The 14,833-nt window shown below is 35.8% G+C and overlaps 1 pseudogene; it reads right to left on the reverse strand.

The window, feature by feature from the left end:
• Positions 1 to 477: 477 nt before the first annotated feature.
• Positions 478 to 920, reverse strand: LOC138397322 (UPF0729 protein C18orf32 homolog pseudogene; annotated as a pseudogene).
• Between the last annotated feature and the right edge of the window lie 13,913 nt (positions 921 to 14,833).

Here is a 14,833-nt window from a genome sequence, read left to right on the forward strand (position 1 = left end):
CTAAGACTAACATACCAAGAAAAATAGCAAAAAATAAAATACAGATTAAAATGCAAAAGAATATGAGCAGGGAAAAATATACTCAACTTGAATTTTTATTGGGATTGCATTAAATGAATGAGTTAATTTGTAGAGAATCAGTATCATTCCTTCCAAAAGCATGAAATTCCTTCTATTTTTCTTTTTTTTTTTTTTTTTTTTTTTTTAACTGGTTTAGTAACTGAGTGTCTACTGGCACAAACCTTCTATTTATTCATATTGTTAAAACAGCAATAATAGAAATGAAAGCTACATTAGTGAAAAAGGAACGCAGGAATGAGGTCATTAAATATAACTAACTACATTTTAAATACAGATACCATGTATTTCCTGATTAGTATCAGGTGAACACCTAACCTATCTTTCCTGAATTCTGGTCTCAGTGAAAAAGGTCAGAGACAATTACAAAGAAGGTGCTTCATATTTTCAGGTCCATTTTTAAAATGAGATCCTTTGGGAAAATTGCTTTAGTCTTTCTTTTTCTGTTGGTCCTCTTGTTGGTAATCCATTTACGTCTCCACTCTTACAGTCTACTTTGCCTTTATTTTTATCATTGGATTCCTGTATAGCTTTTCCAGGCCATATACGACTAACAAAAGGGGAAATCAGAGGGTATATGTATGGCTCTAGGAATTTTTTGTAGACCCAGAGCAGAACTGGAATGACAATACAAGGAATGCACACCATTGTCCCAGGCTTGAACTCCTAAACGTGACGGCGGAGCGGGGCGTCCCCGGAGAGTGTAGGCGGGCCGCGAGGCGCCGAGCACAGCACAGCGGACAACCTCGCGCCGGGCTGGAGCCTGCTGAGCAGCTGGAAGGCGCGGCGGAGCGCCGAGGCCAGAGCCCACCCACGGCCCCTAGCCCGGGCCCACCCCAGCCCCGCTCACCCGCGACCACGAAGCACAAATGACCCCTTCTATTTTTCATATCACCTTGTATGACCCATATTAAAGGCAGTTTTATGGTTTTTTTGTAGAATTGATTGCATTTTAATGAAATACATGATATAGATATTGTTGCTATTATAAAGGGTACCTCAATTTTATTAGATTTTGTAATTCATTATTATTGATGAAGCAATTAGCATAGATTTTGCATCTAGAAAACTGCCTCAACTACCCTGTTAGTTCTAAAAGTATTGCCACTGTTTCTAGTGTTTCTTTTTTTAAATAGATGATCATTATTTTCTACAAATTATGAAATTATATCTCAACTCTTTGAATCATCACATCTCTGTTTGGAATGCAGTGAACACTTTGAAATTGAAATATTTTACTCTCTTTAATTTCTTCTTCTCCTTTTGTTTCTCTGGAACTGTTTACTTTCTGATGTTGTCACTTCTTGTTTTACCTTCCATAATGCACATCTCTTGGTTTCTCTCTCATGTAGTATTCTTTAGCTTCTTTCTGGAAAGATTTGTTTGTTTGTTTAAAATCAATTAAGAGAAGAAGGGAGAAGAAATACGTATTTATACTGATTTTTTTTTTTGAGATAAGGTCTCAAGTCTGTCACCCAGGCTAGAGTGCAGTGGCATCATTATAGCTCACTGCAACCTCTAACTCTTGTGCTCAAGTGATCCTCCTGGCTCAGCCTCCCAAGTAGCTAGGACTACAGATGCATCGCACCACACCTGGCTAATGTTTTAATTTTTTCTTTTTTTAAGAGAACAGGGTCTTGCTATGTTGCCCAGGCTGGTCTTGAACTCCTAGCCTCCAGTGATCCTCCCAGAGTGCTAGGATTATAGGTGTGAAGCACTGCACCCAGCCTGGAAGAGTTTTTCAACTTGAAATTTCCAGTTTGCTATTTTATTCTTCATCAGCATTTATGCTACTTTTTCTTCCATTGACTGTGTTCATTTCAAACACTATATTTTTCATGATTTATATGTTTTTACTTGAATTTGGAGGGGAATACTTTGTTCTTGTTTCAAATTGTTCCTATCTTTTTTGTCTCTTTAAGTGTATTTATCAGGCTTATTTTAAGTTCTTGACTTTTTTGTTCTAATATTGTTTACTCAGATCAAATATATTGTTCAATTTTTATTTTCCTTTTCCATTTTAATTGTACTCCTTTGGTTTCTGGTTGCTTTTGTCTCTGAGATCATGTTATTCTAGGGGGCATCAGTTTACACTGTCTGGTAATAGATGTGAGGAAGAACCAAAAGCCAGGTTTTAGTCTGTGTCAGCTGTAATTACTTAATGAGATTGAAGTGGATGATCTCCAGAGTAAAATGCAATAAGCAACTATTGTTTATTACAAGTTCCAAGTTTATATGTGTCAAATCTATTGTGCTTCCTGATTTAACACTTTGGACAAACTGTCTAGGTCATTGCTACCAACTTTTAAAGTGAAAGGAAGACATTGATTGTTTCAAGGAAATGTGGACAGGGGGAAGAGCAGAGCTGCAGAGCTAGTGCTGAGAAGAAGAAACACAATCAGTATGAAAAATAATAGGATGGATGAAGCTCAAGAAGGAATTGGTGAGTTGGAAGTCAGATTGAAGACTTATCCCAGAAGGCAGCAAGAAACAATAATGTAACATTTTTAAATTAATAATAATAGTAACGAACTAAAATACACAGAGGATAGAAATTATATAATGTGTAGTATGGAATGGATCATTTAGCTTATAAGCAAGCAGATCATGTCTAAACTATACCTCTGAGTACTCTTTCACTCATCCAGACTTGTAAAACTGTATTTCTTTGTGGGGAAAAAAAGAGATGAAGAAAAGAAAAACAATTCCTAAGGTTAGTGAAGAAAGCAAAATGAAAATCACGAGATAAAGAAACTAGTATTTTGTAGCAAAAAAAAAAAAAAACAAGATTAAAGAGTGATTTATCAAATATCACTCTGTTTGCACAAAATTCATGAAACTGTTTCAGAGAGGGTTTCCCTCCTTGCAAAAGAGGCTCACCAAACAAGGGATAGAACTTTTGTGAAATTTAAAATGCAGTTAACTTTTCACATGATGATTCAGCATAATTTAAAAGAAACTCAAGAGTTTCTACAAATAACTCCACAAGGCAACAAGATGCCGAGGTCACATGTACTGCCACTGAACTTCACTGAAAGTTGGTTTGAAAATTTTAATTGCTTTTGAATAGACTATTGAAGCCATGAAGAGGTGGCAGCAGCTGACAAGTTGCCATGGTAGCATTTCCTCTTCAGCTGAGGAAGCTATACAGAAGAAGGGATATAGGTCAGAAAGTGTTTATACTGACAAAACAACTGCATATTAAAATCAAATGCTTTTGTAAACATCACATGCCAAAAGAGAATTGTGAGTCCTGGTTTCAGCTTATTAAAGACAGACTGATTTATCTTTGGGTTGGTGTAGCAAGCAGTACTGTGAGACCTGGGGCATTCGAGGTCAAGAATACTCTTTTTCTTGCACATTAGCAGTTCAATTTTAAAAAATGGGACCATGATAAATTTTTTTTCATCAGTTTCTTCATGTTCCTTGCAATAGGGGTATATTTATTGACAAATTCTCCCAAAAGTTAGTTCATCTCTGAGTAAACTACTGGAGGCTAAGTAAACTACTCCTTCTTAGAATCAACTCTGTGCGCAATAAATATGTGTTGGTTAGCTGATTCTGCACTCTGACAAAATTTCCCACATGCAATTGAAGCAAGATATAACTAAAAGGAAGGAGGGAATAAGGATGAGAGAGGCAAGAAAGAATTGGGTAAAGAAGTTGGCCAGTAGTTCAGAAGGCAGAAAGAATGAAAGAAAGAAGGAAGGAAGGATAGAAGATGGAAGGGACGAGGGAAAGAAAGAAGAAAGGGAACGAGAGAGGGAGGGAGGGAAGGAAGGAAGAAAGGAAAGGCAGCCACTAGGAATTATCATAGTCTCCCTGATAAAAGGAAGAAGGTAGTATTTGCAAGACAGTGGCTGAAATGGAAATTTGTCAGTTGTCTTTACAGCATCTACCTTTGCCCTCATCTTCAGACAACTGTACCTATTATCATGGGGTATTCACACTTTATTACTTTTATTGAATTTGGTTTGGATTAGGTTAACTCATGCATAGTTTAAGGGTAGTATCTGATTGGCTTAAGCTAATAATATATCCCACTCTCCCCTAGATAAAGTGACTATTTCATGGATAGGCAGATGACCCAATCTGAGCCAGTGCATACATATTTTTTGGAGTTTCTGGCAAATAGAAGTCTTTCAATCTTCTAAAGTGGTAATATGAGAATTTGGTCTTTCTGCAGTCAGTCATCTTGGTGCCATTAGGGAGAAGCTTGAAGCTGGTAGAAGCCATCAATGAAGTCTGGGGATAGAAAGACCCCAAGGAGAGGTGACTTGGATCTAGTGACATTTCAGCCCTGAACCAAACCACAGCAGAAGGCAAAACTATCCATGAACTGTTCAGCTACAAGGACAATTATATTCCCTGTTTTGGCTAGGCCAGTTTGAGTTGAGTTTTCCATTTCTTGCTTTTGTGAAAGAATGCTGATAAAACTCCCCTTAATTCCTCAACCTTTCCAACCCTTTGAGCCAAATAAGTAACTAAAACACAAAATAATGATTGTATCCTTTCATTAGAAATACATGAAAATCCCCTGGACATATATTTGTGACTTCTCATGTGCTCTAGAAAGGATATGAAAGTGAACAAGACAAAGTCCATGACATTAAGAACTATGGAAGTTGCAGATACCAGTTGCTTTTGTAAGACCCAGACAAAATAAGGCTGAGAAGGCACAAAGGAGAGGGGGTTCATGTTCATGCTTGTAAGTCTGAGATAACTGTTTCGAAGGACTTCTTAAAAACCCTATAAGAAATCCTTCCACATCCTTCATGCATCTGCTTTGTACAGCTTGCACATTTTCCATATGTTTATATCTTTCTACCGCAAGGTTTATTACTAGACACTCTTTAGTACTGCAGTAATTCAGATAAGATGCTCTGGAAAGGACATTTGCCCTGTAATGGCATCTCCACTAATGAACTAATGACAACTCTGGCTTTGAGCTTCTGGAACCGTTGAACTCTGTTTCTAAGCAACATATATGAACCTCTCCCTTTTTGCCAATAAAAGCCTCCCCTTTGCCCTTCCCTCACTGGATGTACATGTGGCTGCCTACTTTGTGCACCCCAGATTATAATCCTCATTTCTCATTCCCAGATAAACTCAACATATTTGGAGATATTTTTCTCTAACTTTTTGGAGGGTTGATAGAGCATAGAAACTAGCAGGGGCTAGCATAGGGAACAAATAATTATCAGGAGTAGACAATTTATTTTCACCATTTACAAATGAGAAAACTGAGGGATTAAAGTTAGGTAACTGTCTGGGGAGGGGACAGAACTGACGAGGGATAGAGCTACAGACCGAAGTACTTTGACTTATATGAACTGCTGGCTAATACATATTAGTAAATAGCACAAATTAGTATATCTATGTTACATTCATACACCTGTAAATTTCACATTTATTGGTAAATCTATTAGTAATAAAAACAGCATAGCTGGCCTTTGTCTCTGGTTCCTTGAAAGGAAACAATTAAATTCTTGGGATTTCCCAAGTGATAGAATTTCTTTATTATTTACAGCAGACTTTGATAGTTTATGTTAGTAAGATAAATCATGATGGTCCCCTAATTAGCTTATGTTAGCAAGATGATTTAGAATGGGGATCGGCCACTCCAGAAAAACCAACCATGTGATTTAGGGATTGGAGGTTTGAGTCACATGATATCAACCCAAGTTCCAACCTCAGGGGAGGGGAGAAAGATTGAAAATTGAGTTCAGTCATGTGGCCAATGATTTAATCAATCATCCTACATAATGAAACTGAAGTAAAATCTCTAGACACCGAGACTCAGTGGAACTTCCTAGTTGGTGAAAACATTGATATACCAGGAGGGTGATATGTCCTGATTCTACACAGAGAATTCACAGAAGCTCTGATTTTCCTCCCAGACCTCACAGTATATGTCTCTTCCTTTGGCTGGCCCTCTTGATTTATGTTCTTTGTAATAAAACTGTAATCATAAAGTATAGTGCTTTTCCTGAGTTCTGTTAGTCATTTTAGCAAATTATAGAACCTGAGGGAGTCATGGAAACCTCCAAATTTATAACCAGTCAGTTAGAAGTATGGGTAGCCCCTGCTGACCTCTTCAGTGTGGCTAATGTATGAAATAAGGGCAGTTTTATTAGGGACCATACCCTTTAATCTGTGTGGTCTATGCTAACTCCAGGTGGCTAGCTGCAGAATTGAATTGCAGTACACGCAGTTTGTTTTGGACCAGTTGGACTGAAATGGAACAATAACATACACCATAATGAAATTTCAGGAACTTTACAAAAAATTAAGAAAACACTGTACCTCAAATCCAAGTCTCATACAAGGACATTTAAAGAACAAAATGATGATCCTTTGGTATTCTCTCCAAAAAAACCACAGCTAGGATTCCAGAAGAATGTTAGGGAATGCATTGAGCTTTTGGGAGACAATCTGATGAAAGAACTTGTGAAGAGAGTTATTTTTTTCAGCAGCTTCTAAATTAAAGCTACTAATATTCATAGCTCATAGTTGGAGGCTGAGAGACAAACAAGAGAATTACAATTGCACATCAAGGCAGCTATCCACAAATTCCCTTCTGCACCTCATTCTTTAATAAGGACAGAGTGCTTTCAAGATATTTCATTTGTTTTTTGTCAGAGTCATTTGAAGTTGGGTGGGAAGGAGCTTCTGAAGCTCAAGTGATTATGTGACTCTAGAAAGTCTATAAGGAGTGAGTCCAGGGCTCAAATTCAGGTCATTTAATTCATAAACCTATGTGTGTGGTTTTTTTTTTTTCCTGCCATAACATACTGGTCTAAGGATTAAGATGGGCTTTCGATAAGTCTATAAATAGGGAGTGTGCACTTACATATTCATTATTTATGGTCATTTTTACAGTTCCTATAAAATCCACATCTCCTCCACTCCATAATACCATGCACACAATCTTATTCCCTATGATAGCAAAACCTTACCAGAAAACCACTAGCATTGCCAGGAAGTACTGAGTGCTGATTTAATATCCGTGATGATGGTTTTATAGTGTTCTGCACAATTGTAATATTTTTTCCAGTAAACTTCAGCCACACAAGGGCCAGCGTAGACTTGGCTGCTGAGATTAAGGGAGATATAAGGGTGATTCTAAAGATGTTACTAATGAATCATGAAACTAATTAAATTTTAAAAATAGTTCAAGATAGTAGATGGGTGTGAATAGTGAGAATGTGGAGAGGTCAATGGACTACAGGACTACAAAGGTAGAACTGTTTTTGTGGGGCATTTATAAGCAGAGTGGCAGAAAGTGTGGGAAGTTGACAAGATATTTTTCTAGTCTCCTTTCAAATCCTCTTCAGAGGGTCAAGAGGCCCCTCGGTTGGATATAGAAGAAAAGATTTATAACTCAAAGTAAACACTGGTAGACCCCAAAATAAACACTACAACCCAGTATTTTTTCAATACCCTGTAGATTTTAAAAGCAAACACCCTGATGCTGTGGCCAATTTGTTCACAATTTATTTTGAGGGGATTAGTGATGTTTGACAGATTTTCATGTGAAATTAAATCTAGACCTATCAAAACAGTGCCCCCCTGAGGCATTCCTGAAATCAGACACAGTAACAACTTGCCATTCCGTCTGTTGCTCCAGGAGAGGAGGCCAGTTAAGTCCAGTTTATCAAGACAGGAAATTATTCCTCTCTCTCACAGTCTACTCTGTCACCCCCACTCCATGGACTCTAGTCACTGGCACACCGTGTATATTTCTCAGAGCAGTTAGGAAGCCAGTATAATATCTTTATTTTACAAATATGTAAATAGTGTTCACTTACAATGCATTAGGTAACAGTTTTGAATACTTTTAACCATCAAGACATTGAATCCTAACATAATAATAGCTACTTCATGGGATAACTTTTTATTATGTGCGTTTTTCAAATAAGTAAACTGAACTACAGAGAAGTGAAATAAGTTGCTCAAGGTCACAGCTAATAAATGATGTGATTTGAACCAAGACCATCTAAGTCCAAAGCTATGTATTACCCACCTCTCAGTGGTTTTTAAAGATCATTCGGCTTCTGCCAATGGGAGAGTTGGAGGAGGCACTTAGGCGATGGCAACAGAATGAGCAAACACATGGAGAGAAATAGGAGTTTCTTAGTTTGTTTTTTTAAATCCAGTGTGCTCAGATTGATTTAGTGACTGATTTGATGGTGGAATAAAACAAGACTGGCAAATGAAAATAATTATAAGCTAGTAATAACATTAAGACAATAAAAATACAAAAATAGTCTGGGTAAGAGTAATAAATATCAGTGTATTGACAGTGTCATTCTTGAATCTTAGATGACTGTGAGCCCTTTGCTAGAATAGAATTCTCCCTTTTAGGGAGTATATTGAGGGTCCTAAAGATGAATCCAGGTTCAGTGATTCAAGACTAGAAGGACTTGAAGGACTCGGCATGTAGTTTTACTCATGGCTAAAGTTTATTACAGTAAAATATTACAAAGCAAAGGCAGCCAAAAAAGAAAAGAAAAGAAAAGAAAGGTAAATAGGGTAATCAATGGACAGAGGAAACTAGGAGGCACCAGCTTTCAAGAGTCCCCTGCCAATGGCGTCACACAGGACACATAGAATACCTCCAGCAGTGAGTCGTGACAAAACATGAAGGATTTTCTACTGGAAGGTCTCATTACATCCAAGGTTTTTATTGGGGACTGGTCACATGGGCACCTTCTCCCTAGCATGTACCCAAATTCCCAAAGGGAAAGCAGGTGTTCAGTATTAATCACATTGTTTGCAGAAACTTTTAGGTGCAATGAAACACCCTTATTTAAGGAAAATTTTATATCGGTGTAGGAAGCTGTTTATCAGCCAAGTTCCCAGATAACAGCTCAGGGTCAACCTAGCAAGCAGGACTTTCTGAGGATAGGCAGCCTCAAGCCTGCTACATTAACTCTTCCCCGCACAGAGTCTCTGAGAAAAAAGTGTCTTTATCAGGTAAAGAATATTGCCTTTTGAGCAGGAGATTCTAAATGAAAGAGACATCCATGTTCTCTTTAACAAATTAATTTATTTGACATATGTTTATGATATGATGGAGTTGCCAAATCCAGGGTCCAAAACTGGTCCAAGTGTAGACTGTGGTTGAGGCTTCAAGGCTGAAAACAAATACCTGCACCACCCCCCGACCCCCTGAATTAGTCTGTTCTGTGTTGCTATAACAGAATGCCACAGGCTGGGTGATTTATAAAGAAAATAAATTTATTTCTCACAGTTTCTGGAGGCTGGAAAGTCCAATATCAAGGGGCCAACCTCTGGTGAGGGCCTTCATGCTAAGTCATCCCATGGGAGAAGACAAATGGGCAAGCAAGGGCGCGATCCAGAGAATAAGAGAGGGCAGGAATGGCTTTTATAACAACCCATTCCCAAGGTAACAACATTAATCATCTCTTATTGGTCCCGCCTCTTAATATTGTCATAATGGCAATTAAATTTGAATATGAGTTTCAGGGACATTCAAACCATAGCAACCCCTCACATTCTAAAGTATATTGCAAAACATTATTGCAAGACTTGCAAGAGAGTGGTCCACATAAGTCAGGCAAACCTTAGTCTATCCCATACCTTAAGAATTTATGAAGTGGTGGTAATAGTGAGACCAGGATGCTCAGAAAATGAGTGACTTTTTTTTTTTTTTAAATCCACTAGGCAACATGACTCTTGAAGAGAAGCCTAGAGAAAGAAAAGATCCAAATAGCAATGGTTGTGGTATTGGGGCTCACAGATTTAATTCAGAAAAAATGAATATAGGTGATCTTTCTGAAACACTGAATTTTCTGATAGCAAATTCATATCTGGTACAGTGTCTATACATTGAAGAGAAATCAGAGACAATATGGGAAAAGGATTGGTTGGCTTTGAAATATACTGAGACTGAAGGATAAAATTCTTGAGTGAGAAAAATGACTCTAGTGCAATGTTTCTAATGAAAATGGATGAATATATGATACTATAGAGGTGTAATATAGATGTATAATAAATATGTATAATGGGATGCAGGGTAATCTGTTTCTTATGTTTAATAAGAATTACTAATAAATGCACACTTGCAGGCATCCAATACTAGACCAGGTAGATTGTATTTGAAAGAAAAATTTTATACCTAAAAGTCAAACACTAATAGACACAAAAGTAAAAACTAAAATTCTGTATCTTTATAGCCTGTAGACATGAAAAATAATTTTCCCAATCCTGTGACTGTTTTGTTCTTAATTCATTTTAGGTTGCTCATAATGTTTGCCAAATTTCTTGTAGAATTATCCTAGACCTTTTAAAACATTTTGTATTTTTTAACACAGAGGAAATTCTTATGTCTCAATTGATTTAAATTTGTTATTCATGACATGTTAGCCATTTTTTACTTAATAGTATCTAGAAACAATAGTGATATACTTAATATGATATGAAAATTACTCATGTCTGAATTTGTTGCTTAAATATTTCCTAATACTTTATGTTCTCTGGAGTTTTAATAGTAATAACATATTTAAAATGGAAAAATAGCATTTCCTCCTGGGTGAAATAAAATAAAATAAATAAATAAATGGTAAACAACTTACCTTGGAATCATTTATAAATTTTGATTTACAAGCACTTTACTATGTCTAAACCCTAGAAAATTCATTATGAAATGACTGATTTTGTTTTTTTATTTATCTTCTTTCTAATTCCACTACAGATGATAATTTAAATGTTATATATGTATATATATTTAAACATATATTAAACAAATGTTTGTATTTTAATAAAAAGCTATTGGGATTTTTACAGACTTATTCTGTTGTCTAGTATCTTTTAAGTAAAATATGCAAGTGCAATAAACTATTAATTGAGGAAATCAGTAATTTTGCATGTTTCAGTCCATTAATCTTCTCACTCAGGAGAATGAATATCTACTGTACTTGAATGCAATTAGTAATAAGTTTTAATACATTTTAACAACTGCTATGTACTTTATTTTCACATTATAAATGCTCCTATGCAAAAATATTGTCTTTTACTTTGTTCCAAATATTCAGAATACTACTGAAGGCTTAATTTCTATAATTTGTCAAGGAATAGCTTCTGCTCTCTTTGGTTCTATCATTTGTACAGGATTAAAAATCCATTATTGTTCAATAATTATTTATAGATTTACTGGACATATGCTATTATTCTTTTTAATACAATAGCTGACTTCACAAATAAGAAAAGAATAAAAAAGAAAAAGAAATGAAAGAGGCTAATCACTGGAATGTAACAGCTGGTGTAAAGCAATTTGTTTGTTTTCCAGCCCTATGTCATGATAGTAAAAACTTCAGATTTTTTGTGTCTTCCTTTTGCCAGGCACTCTTATGTCCCTGGACAATTACTCCTCTAAGAACAGAAAAAGAAAATAAAGGTATACAAATATTAAACAATGTCACAAACATTGAACAAAATCTTGGTGCTGATAGTATTTCTGTTGTTTTATTCTACTAAAAATTAGTTTCAACAAAATCCTTTTAAAGAAGTTTTGATTCTGCCAATATCTCTCATTCAGGCTCCTGGAGACAGAAGATGTGGGTGGCAGTGAGTAATTGAACCAACAGTTCCTGTTTACCAAACAAGTTTGGACAGTTTATATGGATGATAGCCTAATGAAATTTAAACCATGGAGTACAGTCGGGGTCAGACAACCTAAGAGGGCAACTGGGCTTTCTCTGATGGAATACTGAGTAAGCTGACTTTTTAAGTTCATTAACATTTATTGGCCACCTACATTGTCACGTTCTGATCAAAGGTTTGGAGTTGCAAAGATGACTCAAAATAATCCCTAGCCTTGAGTTTCTTGCAGACTAGTGGGGGATGCAGACATATACCAAATCATTTCAGCAGAGTTTTTAAAGTACCACGTGTTAAAATTACCTTGTTTCTCCCAAAGTCTTTTCCATCTTAATAAATAGTAACTTCATCCTTCCATTACCCAAGTCATCCTTTGTTTTTTTAACAGCTTTACTGAGGTAACTCAAGTCATCCTTGACTCTTCTCTTTCTTGTTTTCTCTTTTTCTCCCCCCTACAGGTCCCAGAACCAGAAGACACTCCTGTCTTTCTCTCACACCTCTACTTTCAAACTGTGGGCAAATTCCAATGACTTCACCCCAGAATGTATACAGAATCTGATCTCTTCTTACTAACTCCACCTCTATCCTCCGGCCAAACCTATCATCATCTCTCATGTGGATTATTAAGTAAAATCCGATATGTTCTTCCTGCCTTTTAAATCTATTTTTAAGATGGCAGCCAGATAACTCCTATTAAAATACAGGTCTGACCACATCACTTGTGCAAAATCTGCTAATTGCTTCCCAACTCACTTGAGTAAAAACAAAAGCCCTGATAGGGGCTGCCAAGTCCTTTTAAGACCTTTTCCCCCTCTGAACCCTTCTCTAGTACTCCCCAGTCCCCCAACTGCTCCCTCTCTTCACTCTGGCCACATTGCTTTTTTTCCCTTCCTTAAACTCAGCACACTCACTTTTGTCTTTGTAACTGTCTTTCTTTCTCATTGCTGTTTCCTCTGGTTTGCAGTTTACATTCCTCTTACTTTCTCATCTCTCTCGGTTCTTTACTCAAAAGTCATTTGCTCAGTGAGGCCTTTTTTAATATATCCTATTTAAAACTGCTATCCCCACAACTCCCCAACACTGCTTATTATACTTCCTTATTTTTTCTCTATAGCACTTCCCACCATAATATGATACCTAGTTTTGTTTATATTTTGTTGTTTGGCACCCCTGACTTGATGGTAGCCTCTAGGAGGGCAACGGTTTTTTGTTTTGTTTTATTCACTGCTGTTTCTTTAGCAGTAGTACAATGCCCAGCACATAGCAGTTGCTCAATAAGTAATTGTTAAATTAATGACTTTTCTTTCCAAAGTGCTCTCTGAACCTCTATGACAAACTGTTAGTCTTTCTCTGGGTGTCCATAAAAATTACCACATATATAAAATTTATTTGTTCATATGTCTGGCTTTGTGAGTGAACTCTGAGTTTAACTACAGGGACAGGGCCAGCTACCTAACTTACAAAGTTTAGTGCAAAATATAATTGTGGTGTCCCTTATTTTAAAATTATTAAGAATTTCAACAAGGCAACTCCCAAGTATTAAACCAAATGTGAGGCTCTTCTAAATACAAGTTGCATATCTATGAAGCCAGCCCTATCTCTTCATCTTCATATCCTAACAGTTAGCAATGTCACTGGTGAAAAGTATTAATAGGTGCTCCATAAATACTGTTGACTGAATGCATATATCCTTACCTAGAAGAATCTGAAAATATTCTAATTATATAGTACCATCACAAAATAGCCCCAATTTCTGGAAGCATAAGTAAAATAGTGAGCCTGAATCAAGTTAAATGTGTTTTTGTAAGTGATATGACAATTTGAAGGGAAAGTCAGAATTAGGTGTTGTCTTAAATTCTGATTCACTATTTCTCTTCTGATGCAGATTAATTTTTAGACTTCTCCAAATTTTTTATCTCAGACATTGAAAAACAAAGTTAAGGAGAGAGATATTACTCTGATCTACTCTAGTTGATTTTACCAAATAAGTCTTTATTTTACTCAAGATGTAAAGCAAATTCCTTCGAGACAGTATTTCCTAGAATCATAAAAGTAGATTCAGTCGGTGGTGCATATATTTTTTGAATTAGCTGTATTAACTGAAAATAAGAAATCTAATATATAGAAGCCATTTTTTCTTGATGCAAGATCAAATATATATGATCAAATAATCTATAATATTTATTTGATTAACAATAATTTGGTTTTCAATTCCCAAGTAGGAGAAAGCTTTTTGTTATCAGTATTTCCTGTGGCATATTTTAGACAAAACAGGAATTTGAAGATGAGTTTTAAGTCCCAAGAGAATATTTCCCAAAGAATAGAAGGTATGCCTATTTGACTTATATAAACCTAAAGAATTTTGCATTAGAGAAAATAGTTACCGTATTTTCTTTTGTGCTGACTTTAAAAAGTCCCTAAGTCTCTGAAATCTTCACTGAATAGATGAATGAAAGAGATACGATTAAACTAGTAAATGAAAGTGAGCTTTCTATAGGAGTTGAAGAAATGCAGGATCTTCAGTTAATCCACTCTTTCTTCACATCTTCAAGGTCAGGAAAACCTTTTCCTATTAAGAACAACAATGATAGTACCTCACACCTGTATAGCACTTTTCATTTTTCAAAGGATTTATTTTTCTTTTTTCACAGTATCATTGTTAGGAAAATAGGGCAGGTAGGTTATTTTTATATCCTTCAAGAGAATTGTGTACACATGCATTGAACAAAATTTAAGAAAAAAAGAAGAAAAAAGATTTTAGTGAGCATTTAGAATGGATTATTTTTGCTACAGTTTACACTTCACTATTATTTTAGTATTGTATTATTGCCACTAAAGTATATCTAAATCTCTAATTTTATTATCCACTTGCAAGCATTATGAGAAGAGAGAGATAAATGATTAATTCAGTACAGAAGCTAGTGCCATGATTTTCTTTCTTTTAAATCTCCTACAAACCAGTATTGTTTTCTAAGATCTGCAAATGAAAGGTATGTTATAATTGCCTAATTAATTAGCATTTTCTGAACATCATAAGGTATTTTCTCTACATAAGAACTTAAAATATATGGTGACACTTTACTACATTTTGGATTTGGTATATATAATGGTATCCTCTAAATTCAGAAAA

Source organism: Eulemur rufifrons, chromosome 16 (assembly GCF_041146395.1).
Source record: "Eulemur rufifrons isolate Redbay chromosome 16, OSU_ERuf_1, whole genome shotgun sequence".
Classification (NCBI taxonomy): domain Eukaryota; kingdom Metazoa; phylum Chordata; class Mammalia; order Primates; family Lemuridae; genus Eulemur; species Eulemur rufifrons.